Source organism: Podarcis cretensis (assembly GCF_951804945.1).
Source record: "Podarcis cretensis genome assembly, chromosome: 5".
Classification (NCBI taxonomy): domain Eukaryota; kingdom Metazoa; phylum Chordata; class Lepidosauria; order Squamata; family Lacertidae; genus Podarcis; species Podarcis cretensis.
In genome coordinates, this window is record NC_137174.1 from 38,547,028 (window position 1) to 38,558,415 (window position 11,388).

The window sequence follows — 11,388 nt, forward strand, 5'->3', positions numbered from 1 at the left end:
TGCATTTGGTGCTGGAAGTTGTGAATAGAAGGTGAAAAAATATTTTCCCCTTAATTTGTATATTTATAATCAAGCAATTATGCACGACTGACCAGAATTGTGAGAGTTCTTCTGTTTGTATTTTTTTAAAGATACTTTTTTAGTTTATTAAATTATAACATGGTCCCTTTTTGTTTTGTAAATGAATGTGCCCCCTAAGTTGTTAATATGTTATATTATTATGAGAGGGTCCTTCAAGAAAAGAAGTTATTTTTTAAAATAAGGTGTTCTGAACTGCAACTTGACTAAGAAGTCCCTGGGTACAACAGGTCCTCTTGTGGCCTTCTCTTGATGTGAGACTTGAACTAGTCGATTTTTTTTGAAGGCAACTTAACCTCGACTATTTGTTGTTATGTGCAATACTGTTTGTACTGTTTGTATAAAAAAAAGAAAAAAGAAAAGAAAAAAGGCATAAATCTTTATTGCAGATTTATTTTCATTGCAAACTTTAGACATTGTGATTCACTAAGATCATTTTTCTACTGTCAAATATGTACCTTTTCTTCATGCTGGTATTTTTTCAATAGTAATGTAGCCTTTGTACTGAGACAAATTTTCATTGTTATTTTTAGAAAGATTTTTTGCTAAGAGAAATTTAAACATTGACATATTTTTCATTTTTATTTCAGATTTTCTTTAAGGAGTGCTTTCTCAACCATTAATATAGTTGTTTCTGGGAGAGACTTTCATATCTGGTCAATGTCATTAATATTATTTTGTATTTTTACTTGGAATAAATTAATTTTATGATGCTAATTCTTTAAAAGTTTATTTTTTTCATTTTCAGTTATTTTTGAAGCTAAGAAAAAACCTTTGTAATATTGTTACTAAAAGTGTCTAGTTTTTTGAAATGCAAAGCTTTATGTATTAACTCGCTGTTGTGGTTTACAATGGTGTGAAAATGGTTGGATATGTAAAATGATTGAAAAACTGTAATGAATAATTGGGCAATAAAATTACAGAATGAAGCAGGAAAATGATGTGATATTTTTGAGAAGCCTTTTTTTTCCTTTGTCAGAATGATTTAGGAAGATATTAGGGATGTCACAGTACCAGTTCGCTGTCTAGATTTATACAACACCAATGCTGATAAAACACTATTGCTGTTGTAATTAACTCCAATCTACAAAAATAACAGGCTTACAGCCATGGCTGTTTAGTGTAATGCAAATTTGCTCCCCCCCCCCCATTAGCATAGGCCCAGTCAGCATTCCTGCAAGTGCCGAAAAAACAAATGGAGACTACACAGCATTAATGCTCGGTCAATTCCCTGCCCGTCCCCCCCCCCCGTCCCCCGCCAATACTCTTTATGGTCTCTTTTGGACTGTTATTTTAAATCTCTCCCAACATGCTTCAGTGTGATCTGCCATTATCTTATTTATTCCACTCGCCCCTCATGCTGCACTATTCATGCACTTCTTTAAGTGGCAACCCAGAACAAATGGAGGAAGTTGTATAGTATCTGCATAATGTTACAGTGCAATTACCATACAGTGTAATTTATGACATAGTTAGTGCTAAGTAATGCATGTGTAGCAACCGTTATTACTATATATCTGAGCACTTTTTTGAGCTTCTTGTATATTTATCCCTTTGTGTTGGCCCTTTAAAAAAATAAAAATATCACAAGTGCAACGTCTGTTGCTGCTATCAAAACACTGCTTCACTTTATGTAGTTCATCACCACCACCCTTTGCCTATCTAATCCTTACCTTTTTGCTGTTATCCTGGCAGATTTTTTTGTGCCGATGCTAGAGGTACTATTATCCACCCCTTCCGATCCTGCAAACCAAACTGGTGTTATATAAACAGAACATCCAATGGCCATCCCTAGATAGATCAGTTGCCAGATTTGATCTATTCTCACGCTGGCTCCTACCTAAGGGGGGTAATTTATTGATCTCTTGTAGAAATGTCTAGAGTTGGCCCATTGTGTCCTTTTTGTAAGAAATGTATAGGAAAAAAATAAAATAGTGAGTAAAATTTAGACTCTATAATTAGGTACTACTACTGGTTGGGATGTACACAAATTGTGCAAGTAAAATAGAAGTGGAGGAGAAATTTCTAAATTTCCTGCAAAGTGGTACAAAGTGTGTTCTTAGATTCTGCCTACACACTTGCCTTTTAGGAAGGCAGGGGCTAAAAGACAATTGTATTACACATATGCAGTCAGCAAATAAACTTTGCTGATTTCATGATCTTTGTTAGAGTAGTACAAAAAGTATAGTGCTTTACTGGGGGAAATCCCCCATGTTAATATTTCAGTATTGTGACATCTCTATTTGCAAGATATGAGTGAAAGATTAGTCACAGATTTGTAAAACAAATAATAAAAAAGTCTTTTGTTAAACCTGGCTTGTATGTAGTTGCTTTTTACACCAGTTTGTATAATGTCAGCTTAACCTTTTTTTTAACCAGAAAACTTTTCTTCTCAATCTCTGCTGTTGTAGTGTTTCTGTCTTACCACAGAGTATTTTATATTCATGCTGATGGTTTGCTCTATACCCCAAAAGGGTAGCAGATCAGGAGCTTGTTATGTCATTCTGCACATTTTAAATTTACCTAATAATAACGTTTAGCAACAAATAGAAATCCAGGGTGCTAATACGGGATAATCATTTCTGCTATTTATTTTTTTCTGGATGTAGCTCTGTTTGGGTATAAAGTATTAGGTATTTGTAATTTTGCTGTCAAAATAATGGACATAACTTTTAGAGTGTTCACAGCTAAAATCTCTGTACTTGTTTTTTCAACTAACTTATTTTAAATGTACCATATCTTTTACTACATGTTCTCTTAGACTGGTTTTGCTAGTAACCCTAAAAGGCTTTTACCTTTTTTTGGCTTGGACTAATGCTTTGTATGGAACTGCAGTACTGTGACTAAACATGGAGCTCAATGCTGCTATTGCTTACAACTGCTTCAACTTTGTAGTTTGGACAATTTTTTTTTTCTGTAATAACTTATTAAATCTAGTTGTATGAAGTACTGACACTTGTCATCCTTTGCACATTTAACAGAAAGCCATGGGGAAAACCCTTCCTACACACTGTGCGCTTTAACAACACGCATGCACATTCTCTTGCCCCCTTGTTCTGTTAGTCGATTGTCTGCTTAATACGAAATGTCAATGTTTCAGGTTAATCAGTTAAACACATACACCTAATAAAGTCCTTTTGTTTGTTCAATTAGTTTAATAGAAGTCTTATGAAAAAGGTGGAGGCAAGCAATCATTTACAAAATGGGAACTTGCCCTTCGTACGTGTAGCACATGGTAGCCACTTCTTTAATCCTGCTAAAGCCATAATGCCAGTTTTACTATATAGTAAGCCCAAAACCCGTGCAGGGGTTATGTTCCAGGATTTATGCCGAAAGCCAAAATTGTGTACAGTGGTACCTCGGGTTAAGTACTTAATTTGTTCCGGAGGTGCGTTCTTAACTGGAAACTGTTCTTAATCTGAAGCACCACTTTAGCTAATGGGGCCTCGCTGCTGCTGCGCCGCCGGAGCACGATTGCTGTTCTCATCCTGAAGCAAAGTTCTTAACCTGAAACACTATTTCTGGGTTAGTGGAGTCTGTAACCTGAAGCGTATGTAACCGGAGGTACCACTGTATAGCCAAAACACATTGGATAGCAATAGTGTATATTGAGGCCTTTCATGATGCTTTGGATTCATGTGGGAAGTTTGCCCACATGTTGTGAACTTTCACATGGAATCCCTCCTGAACCAGAAGCATTCATCTGCTGCTCACATGAGGGATGGGGGCAGGCATTAGGTGAGACTTATTTGTTAAGCTAACACAGCTGTGAAGTGGCATGAAAGATGCCTATAATTTTAAGTAGTGGCTGGGAGGGGGCTGCTCTCCTTGCCTATTGCTGGTCCTCGGCGCCTTCTCACCCTTCTCAGCTGCCTTTTTGACACATAGCAAACACACCTAGAATCCCGGATGGTGGTTAAGTGATGGTTGGGAAAAGTTGGCTCATAATTGGCAGTCTGCTGCTTCTTTTTTTAAAGCATGGAGCTGTGCTTTATCTCTCATGACTAAAAAGTATTGAGACATCCAGTTAAACAAGCAACACAGGTCAACCTCAATTACATTCTAAAGGAGAATATGTGAATGCTAATTAATAACCCAGCAAATGTCTTCATAGAAGCAATAAAAGTTCTCTTACCAAACGGTGCTTCCTAAGAGCCAAACAATAGATGATGCGGACAATCCACAGTAAGTTCTGCTTCAAAGCACCACCACTGATTTGATTGGGAATGTGGCACTAGAGTCAGGCCTACCCCTCCCTCCCACCCACAACACATCACACAGCACCATTTCGCCAGTAAAATGGCAGAGTCATGTATCTACTTTTGCAAGTAAAGAAGAAGAAGTTGGGAGCACTGGTTAGTTCATACATCTCAAACCTGCTTCAGGTTCACTTCTCTTTTAATTGGAGCTACTCGCCCGTTTTCCCAAAGCTAGCTAATTTTGTGGCCACATCTTGAGTTAGAGAATCTCATAGTTTCAGTTGCTTTGTGTAACGTATGATTATTATCTTCCTGAACCTGCCATCAGCTGCCTTCAGTGGATAAACCCAAGTTCTGGCAAGAGGATGCAATCTCTCACTGCAGCTTATGATTTGATAAATTCACAAAGCCCAGCTCTTTAGCCTTTCGTTGTACAAAAGATCCACCAACCTTTGATAATTGTAGACGGCAATTGCTCTTTTCTGTGTATTTCCCAGCTGTAACATGCTCCTTTTGAGCCAAGATGGCCAGAGCTGTGTGCTGTATTTCATATCTAGCTGAAATTTGTCCCCCGACTCCCCACACCAACTTCAACAGCACACTCTCTGTGCTCAAGCTCACTGATCCGAAAGTGGCTCTGCTCACAGCCACTTTGAAAGCTGGGATTCCTTGCACTTGTTTATATCATTTTACGTTCACATTAATGTTGTTAAGTTGCTTTGTCATCCCATCACTCCTTTTGGAGCCATTCCACATGTTGTTTAGATTACAGGTAGGGAACATGTGGCCCTACAAATGCTGCTGGACTACAGTTCCCATCATCCATGACTGTTGGCCAGGTGGATGGAAGCTGATGGGATGGCGTCCAACAACAACCTAGAGGATCTCAGGGTCCCCTACTCCATGCCTGACACCAGATTGCTTCTTGTAAATTAATCAGTAGCAATCCTGATCCAGGGGAGTCTAGAGCTTGCATTTGTCACTATGAAGGAAAGTAAATGTATTCTACCCCCATCCACAAAAAGGTATATCTTACCCCATCACTACTAAATTTATATTGCAAAGTTGATCATCAGAGAGATTAGGATGTTGCAGTGCCAAATGCAGCAAGTTTTGGCGTCTCTCCTTGCTTTAGCCTGCTTCCCAATCCTGCTTTAGCTGTAGCAGTAATACACACACTCTATATGTCTCCATTACCACATCTAAAGCAGCCTCTTAGGCTGCCTATAAATTTGGATTGTGACATGAATGCCAAGATTCAGCCAAGCTCTTTCTAGAACAGTCCAAGATCTCTTAACAGCTTGCGTGGCAACTTGCCAGGGGGAAGTGGAAAAGCAGGCAGGCACTGTAAACCCTGCTTTGTCAGCAGCAGGACAGCAAGTGTGCATAAAAGCTGACTAATGCTAATTCTCCAGCAGTGGGGGAAAAAGAGCCCCACTAGAACACTCTAGTGCAATAAACCAACCAGCTTCTGGGAATCTTTAGGGAGGGGTGGGGGTGGCAAAAGTCTGAGGGGCTAACTACACGATAATCAAATGTGTCTGTTTGAATTTAATGTGCAAAAATCCATGTGACAGAAGGGCTGCTAATGAACAGGATTGCATCTGTTGCAAAGGGAAAACTCAAGCCATTCCTTCCCTGCTGGGGTCAAGAGGGAAATTCCCTCTTCTGAAGTTGTTTTTTGCTTTGGGGAAAGATCTGCATCACCACCACCCTGCTCCCGCTTTGCACCAGTGAGGGATTTCCTCCTGCTGCAAATACTGAACATAACAGCTTGCTCTTCTTACAGCTAGATGTTGAGGATTGTAGACTTCTATATGAATGAGGGACGCAGGTGGCGCTGTGGGTTAAACCACAGAGCCTAGGGCTTGCCGATCAGAAGGTCGGCGGTTCGAATCCCCGTGGCGGGGTGAGCTCCCGTCTTTCGGTCCCAGCTCCTGCCCACCTAGCAGTTCGAAAGCACACTTAAGTGCAAGTAGATAAATAGGTACCGCTTTATAGCGGGAAGGTAAACGGCGTTTCCGTGTGCTGCGCTGGTGCTGGCTCGCCAGAGCAGCTTCGTCACGCTGGCCACGTGACCTGGAAGTGTCTCCGGACAGCGCTGGCTCCCGGCCTCTTAAGTGAGATGGGCGCACAACCCTAGAGTCGGACACGACTGGCCCATATGGGCAGTTTACCTTTTATATGAATGATGGTTATTGGAATGCAACAGACAGTGAATTCTCAAGTAATGCTCTAAAGAACAGCCTGAAAATAAGTTCATGCAGGAAATATGTACAAGCATTTCACTGTCATAAAAATATACACCAGTTACTCAATGCTGATAGCTGTCTTACAATGGGGCATTTATAATTTGCTAGCTGTGAAACTGACATTGATGTGCTCCTGTAAATATTCAGTTTGGTGTTATTATGAAATAATAATGATAGAATCTTTCTGTCAATTTTATTTGCTTCTATAGTGATATTAAAATATAACTTTTAAGCTTGGAATACATAAGCTTTATTTGTTTGCTTGGTATGTTCTAACTCTGCACATGCTGCGTGCTTCTACAATGTTGGTTGACAACATTTCCCATGAACACTCATGCCATTGTCTTCTTTTAAAAACAGGGTTGTTGTAATTCACACACTTCTACTGATTCTTTAGTTTCCATGAAGTTATAATGGAGAACTGGCAATGTTTCATTTATTTTACTCTGCTTTATGGTACCCTCAGAATGGTTTTATAATAAACCGAACCATATGTGGCGGCAGATATGAATACTATAAAATTAAAATTTGAGAGAAAACCGGGATCAATAAAAACAGCATTAAAGCCCCAAACAATGTAAACCATAAGGTTGTGAAATTCCACTTTGTACCTCTATTTTTCTGAAGAAAAAATGGTAGAAATTCATAGAAAATATTAAGTCCATGACAAGTGATGCTATATAGAGAGAAACCACCACTATGACAACAACAGAGCTCACCTGCGTATCCTGATAAGCAGAGGTGGCTGGTGCCCAGTGGGGCTGGTGGGGTAGAAGACAGGGAGCCATAGGCAGAGCCAACTTACTCAAATTTTGTCCCCATCCTCCTGCTGAGTTCTACAATGGCAAAACTGAAGCTAAGAAGGAAGAAGTTGATTGGGTCCCCTCCTGGGTGGGATGATAGCAAAAAGGCAGGCAGTTGGGAGGTGGTTGAGATCAGATTGATGTTGGCAGGGCCTTAATGGGTCCTGCTCCATGGCTAGTCAGGGTGAAACTGCTCTCCCAACATACAAAAGCTACCCTTCACTCTCCATCAGTTTGGGAAAGAAAGAAACAGCATCTTAAACCGCTTTGAGGTTTTATTACAATCAAGCTGTATATAAATGTTGTGAAAGAAATATCCAGGGAACAAAAGCTAATGAACGGTCTTGCTTTGTTAGATGACACTGATGAAGCAGTGGATTGACACTCCTGAGAAGGTCAGTATGTGTCATCATGCATGTTTGTGTTTTCCTCAACATCAGCCTCAGCAGGTCTGTGGTACAACAGAAGAAACTGCATGCCTGGCAGAATTACTAAGGCCAGATGTTTTATAATCCAGTTAACACTGTCCTGGTTGTAGAAGATAGTTAACTTAGTTGCTTCAAAGAACATTCAATTTTACTAGGCTAATTTGTAGTTAGAATAAGCACAAACCATTGGCTTCTATGCTATATCCAGATCATTATCACTGTATATTTAGCTTATATATGAAACCTGCTTGTGAGTTATTAATTTATTCACTTTTTTATCCCAATATTCAGCAACTTGAACCCTCGGGGTGATTTGAAGCACAAAAAATATAAACAAAGCACAAATAGAAGACCTGCTAACAAATACACAGTTAAAACAGTAGGACCCAAAAATCCCCTGTAAAACACAGGAATTGTATAAAAACCCAAGTTCAGCTGTTATCTCCAGAAGCCTGCTGGAAAAAGAAAAGATCACAACAGAGCAGGCCTGAAGAAATTCCCTAGGCAGAGCATTGCAAAGAATTGGAGCCACCACAGAAAAGGCCTTTCCCCCATATGCCAGCCATGAAGCTCAAATCAGGCTAGCATCTTACGTACTATATCCAGTGCTATTACTCTAGAAAAATAGGTGCCAGAACTCACCATGAACACCTCCTGTGTTCTCTTATAATGGCAATGTCTCCCACCTGAGAACTGAGTTCCGGCGCGTTCCGGCTGAGGAAAAAAAGCCCTCATTATATCTCTACAAAAGAAGCCCAAGGGTCTAATCCCTCCCCAAATAGCGCAATGAGGACTGAGCCTGCTCAGTGACCATAGAATGCTAAATGTCCATTGGGAATGAGAGCTGGCCTCCCTCACAAGGCAGCTGTGGTAAAGGGCATTACAGAAGGGAAGTCGAATGGCGTACCTTGAGAGACAGCATGGCTGCCTGAAAGACTGAACATTTTGTATGGCAGACTACATACCTTTGAAGATTCTGAAGTCCTGGGCCGGCTCAATACATTTTGCTGCTCAAGACACAACAGAAAATGGCTGCCCCTGCCCCTGCCGCTGCCCCCCTCCCCTCCACCCACCAATTCCCCCTCCTCTCCCGGAAGTGACCCTAGAGAAGCCCTTGCACACTGACGGCGTGTGGGGAAGGAGGCTGGTGAGGAGCAGCTGGCGGCAGCAGTGGCTCTGCTCTTCTGAGGCAGCGGCTGAGGGCAGCAAGCACTGCCCAGCTTCCAGCAGTTCCTGCCCTGCCACCTGAGGCGACAGCCTCGTTGAGGCTAATGGCCCACCTGATGCCAATATGCAGACGGTGTAGTTGACTCCCAGAATCTGTGACAGAACCTGCACTTTGAGGAGCTCTGTCTTCCTGAGGAACAGAATAGCCACCACTTATCAAATGAGCAAGATAAGCTTATCCCGGGCCTTGACTTTGGTGTACAAGTGGCTCTATATAAATGGTATGGTAGCCCTCTTCCACAACAGGAACCTCCGCCCTCCAAAACTAGCAGGAAATCACATCCCTGTGCTGCTTTACGCAGATGACACAGCTATCCTCTCGAGAACTCCTATAGGCCTTGAAAGAGCCATGGAAACACTGGCAGCATACTGCAAGGAGAGCAAGCAAGAACTAAATTATCAGAAAACCAAAATAATGGCTTCTGCCAAAAGGCCCAAACCTTGCTCTTGGTAGGTACATCGATGGCCGTAGATTGAGCAGGTCACCTGCTTCATATATTTGGGTATAACCCATCACTCTTTTGGAGGTAGAAAAGCCCAAGGGGATTATGTTGCAGGGAATGCCAAGAGAAGCTGTAAATGCAATACTCACGTACCTAAGGACTGAAGGTGGACAATATATACCTGCAGCCCTCAAACTGTTGGAGGCCAAATCAACTGTGCAGCTTGCATATGGTGCCCAATTATGCCCCATTGCCAATTGTGAACTGTTAGAACTGGTAGAATCTAAATTCTTAAGATCAGCCCTGCAAGTGCCTAAACACGTCAATTATTATTATTATTATTATTATTATTATTATTATTATTATTATTTATACCCCACCCATCTGGCTGGGTTTCCCCAGCCACTCTGGGCGGCTTCCAACAAAATATTAAAATACAGTGGTCTGTTAAACATTAAAAGCTTCCCTAAACACATATGCTACCATACATATTGAAACTGGATTTGTAAGAATTGAGGCTAGAATATGGCTCGCCACACTAAATTACTGGCTGAGACTATCCTTCCTTCCTCCTGCATGGCCTTGCTCCCTTAACTTTCAAGGATGGCTTCCAAATGACATGGAAACATGCAGAGCTAAACATAACAACTCTAGGCTTCACCCCACAGATCCTACTCAACGTGGGGTATGAACAAGCCAAAAAACAAAAATGTCAAACAGTGTGTGGAAGATACTGAACGCCAAGCAGATCTAGCCAGGTCCCTGAAATTTTTAATTGGTGAAACCAGAAGACACCTCACCTCCCAGATGCCATATATGACGAACCTTGAAATTCCAAAACAGTGAAGGGCTTCTGCTCTGGCCCGCTGCCAGGCCCTCCCTTCAGCCGTCCAGGAAAGCCGCTTTAGGAAGACACTGTATGAGGAGAGGAAATGCCTGTGTGGCCTGTCTTTTTTCACAAACTAGGTTCATCTTGCCTATATTACACAAATCCCCAGGTTGCACAGAACAACTTTATACCTCCCTGCTACTTCAAGATGAAAACCCAGATGTTACAGACTCAGCTGCTAGATTCTGTGCTGCTATGATGGATATTCGTCAAAGGATGGTTTGCGCCACAAACTAGGCCCAAAATGCAAGGCCTGTGCTCCTTCACGCTCCCCCTCCCTTATTGTCACTTTTAACTGTCCCTGTTTCTATCTTTTTAAGTATGCATGATATAATCACCTTTCAATTACAGTGGTACCTCGGGTTAAGAGCTTAATTCGTTCCGGAGGTCCGTTCTTAACCTGAAACTGTTCTTAACCTGAAGCACCACTTTAGCTAATGGGGCCTCCTGCTGCTGCTGTGCCACCGGAGCACAATTTCTGTTCTCATCCTGAAGCAAAGTTCTTAACCTGAAGCAGTAGTTCTGGGTTAGCAGAGTCTGTAACCTGAAGCATATGTAACCCGAGGTACCACTGTACTAGTTTTTATTCCTTACCTGTTTTAAGTCTTATCTGTATGTTTTATCTTATGCTGTTCTGTGAGCGAAATGAAGTTTGATACTGACACAGGAGCTCAAGTTCCCTGATATTTCGTCCTCCACACTTCAGTTGAAATTGATTATATACAATTTTATTGCCTCTTGTTTAGTCAGCCCATCTTTCTTTCTCCTGCCCAAGCTTTGAGATGGCTACTGAACACTGCTAAGCTTTATCCCAATGGCATCAGCTGCTACCTCAACTCATTTCCGATTTCAACACTTTGATGCCAGGAAAAGCACCCTGCCTGGCGGCTTCAGGTTGCCTCCAGCTGCATTCCAGTGAATTCAAACAGCTTTTGTAAACTTAATTAGGGGCTGAGCAGTTTTAGCACAACTCTCGAGCGATAAGCTCCCCTTCTGTCTCTCTCATGCCAATACTGTTCCTATCTGGCACTGCTGCTGAGAAGTAATTGAAATGGAAAATCTTTAAGCT

General features: G+C 41.5%; 1 long non-coding RNA gene across 1 annotated transcript; it reads right to left on the reverse strand.

The window, feature by feature from the left end:
• Positions 1-6,476: 6,476 nt before the first annotated feature.
• Positions 6,477-11,007, reverse strand: LOC307217444. The gene is made up of 3 exons (XR_013839597.1): positions 10,914-11,007; positions 10,231-10,345; positions 6,477-8,474 (listed from the first exon to the last, which is right to left on the reverse strand). It is a non-coding gene; the product is annotated as an uncharacterized lncRNA (long non-coding RNA).
• Between the last annotated feature and the right edge of the window lie 381 nt (positions 11,008-11,388).